This window comes from Brachionichthys hirsutus, chromosome 15 (assembly GCF_040956055.1).
Source record: "Brachionichthys hirsutus isolate HB-005 chromosome 15, CSIRO-AGI_Bhir_v1, whole genome shotgun sequence".
NCBI lineage: Eukaryota > Metazoa > Chordata > Actinopteri > Lophiiformes > Brachionichthyidae > Brachionichthys > Brachionichthys hirsutus.
In genome coordinates, this window is record NC_090911.1 from 10,202,777 (window position 1) to 10,205,085 (window position 2,309).

Consider the following 2,309-nt stretch of genomic DNA (forward strand, 5'->3'; position numbering starts at 1 on the left):
TGTAAACACACGCTTGGTGGCGCATTAAAGTCATCGATTAGCTTTCGAGGAGCGATCGGAGCGTAAACCTGATCGATTACATTTGTTTCTTTGTGTGTGAGGCTGGTTCAGGGTCATCTTCATCCCCACCTTTCTGGAAAGTTGCGCTAATATTCATACACTCTGCATGTTTTTATAAAAGCATCTGTATCTGGGTTTCTTTTTTTAGGAGTGTGTGTCGTTGGTACGGATAATATTGATCAATGATAGCTATGCAGAGAGCTTAGAGGCCTCAACTCTACACTCAGCCAACAATTACCGAGTTCCCCGAAGTATTTCAAAGCAAATCTGACTCTGAGCCTGCATTCCACAGTTAGCATGTATGCTACATTACGATCTTATCCATGAGTGGCGTCTCGACCTTTACCAACCTGCTGTAGCCAATCGAAAGCGGAGGTGGGCTTTAACGGCCTCCTTTGTCTTCTGACATACGGGAACATCGAGCTCCTTTCACCTCATTTAGCAAAATTGCAAAGCATGAGAAAGATATAGGCCGCATTACAGAGTTGCTCTTAATGTTCTCGTATCATGAGGGGGGGGGGGGGGGGGGCGTAAATGAGATGAGACAACTCCACTTCAGTCGCTTCTCCTAAATGTTAAAGAGACAAAGCCCAGTTCTCGGCGCTCTTAAAACGCTTTCCACCGCTGTCGGGGAGCAGATCTGTCTCGTTCCCATTGGTTGGGATGTTTCTCTTGTGTATCTCATTCCCGTTTTATTATCCTAATATTGCCGAGGTTAGCAGGCGATGATAAATCAACAGGAACGGTACTTTCTCTCGATGTCAGAGACCAATGGAACTTTGTCTGCATGTGAGGGAGAGTGTGTGTGTGGATACATGAGTGTGTGTGTGGATACGTGATGCTCACTGCATGCCCAAAAGTGGAATTATGCCTAATCAAATCCAGCTAATGACAAAGAGCAGATTGTTGTCGATCTGCCCCCACAGCTGAAAGAGCTATTCATGCGCAAAGAGGATGAGGCATGAGAGAAATGATGATTTTAGACCACCTTCGGGGGGCAATCCCTAGAAGCTGAAGGCGAGGGAGGGAGGTGCTTCAGGTTAAAACGGCGTGGCTCTCCCTCGCAGCAGGGAGGAGAGTATTACATCTCCTACAGCAATGACTCTGTTCAGGACCAATGGGGAATACTTATCACCAATGGCCAGCCAAGTGCTTATCTCTCCTCAGTTGCTCCTCTGCTCCTTCATCACTCTTTTCTCTCTCATCTGTATTCTCCAAGCCCTCCTAACCCTCCTCATTCTCTCTCTCTCTCTCTCATGATCCTCTTGTCCGAGGTTCTTCTTTTCCGGCCTCCGTCCCAGCAGAGCCGGGCTGACATTGGACATGAGGTCAGAGAGATGGGCAGTCATCCTCCTGATGTCTGCAGATGCTAATGGGCTTAGTTACAGTTTGAGTGGAGACATCCAGAGGGACGCCCTCGCTCACATTGAACTTTAGACAGGCTTACACACACACACACACACATCCTCTCATCTCTACTTTATAAAGCAGATAATCCTTTTTTTATTTACTCTTAATTTTATGATGAACAAGGTCTCATTCTAATCATGAAATATATTTGTTCATTGAGCTGGGAAATCACAGTTCAAAATGTGATCGTCCATCCATCCAGTTTCTTGTAGACAAAGTGGTGGCATTTGTCTCGCGGGTCTGCTGGAGCCTATCCCAGCTGGCGAGAGGCGAGAGGCAGGGTACACCCCGGATGAGACGCCAGCTCGTTGCAGACAGCGACGACGAATTTTAAGAAGAAAGTGGTTGAATGGTTCTCGCCCTTCGCCAGCTGAGATAGGCTCAAGGCAGAAAAGCAGCTGCAGACATGATGATTGAGATGGTCTCGTCTACAAGAAGATTATAGATAGATATTCACACACACAGAGTCCTTGTGGACTGAGCTGCTGGTGCCCGAAAAAGGCACTGCTGGGATTTGAACCCAGGATCTCCTGTTTACGAGACAGGCGCTTTAGCCAGTTAAGCCACAGCACCTGAAAATACTTCACATTAAATTGTGATGTTAGGGAATGATCAATCCACTCGTCGTGACGGTGCCCCGAGTCAAAGTTCTGAGAGGAGTCGGTATGTCAACGGGGAAAATCCTTATAGTTTATGAACCCGTAAGGAATGAGCCTGACAGTTTTAATTTTCGTTTAACAGTTCTGAATATGTATAATTGTAAGTATTTATTTAGAGTTCTGATTGGCTTGCAGTCCCGTCGAAAATGAACTTTTTTTTAAAGCCTGAACAGAACGTCT

The 2,309-nt window shown here is 46.2% G+C and overlaps 1 non-coding gene across 1 annotated transcript; it reads right to left on the reverse strand.

Moving 5' to 3' along the window:
- Window positions 1-1,969: 1,969 nt before the first annotated feature.
- trnat-cgu (transfer RNA threonine (anticodon CGU)) lies at window positions 1,970-2,043 on the reverse strand. The gene has a single exon. It is a non-coding gene; the product is annotated as a tRNA-Thr (tRNA).
- Between the last annotated feature and the right edge of the window lie 266 nt (window positions 2,044-2,309).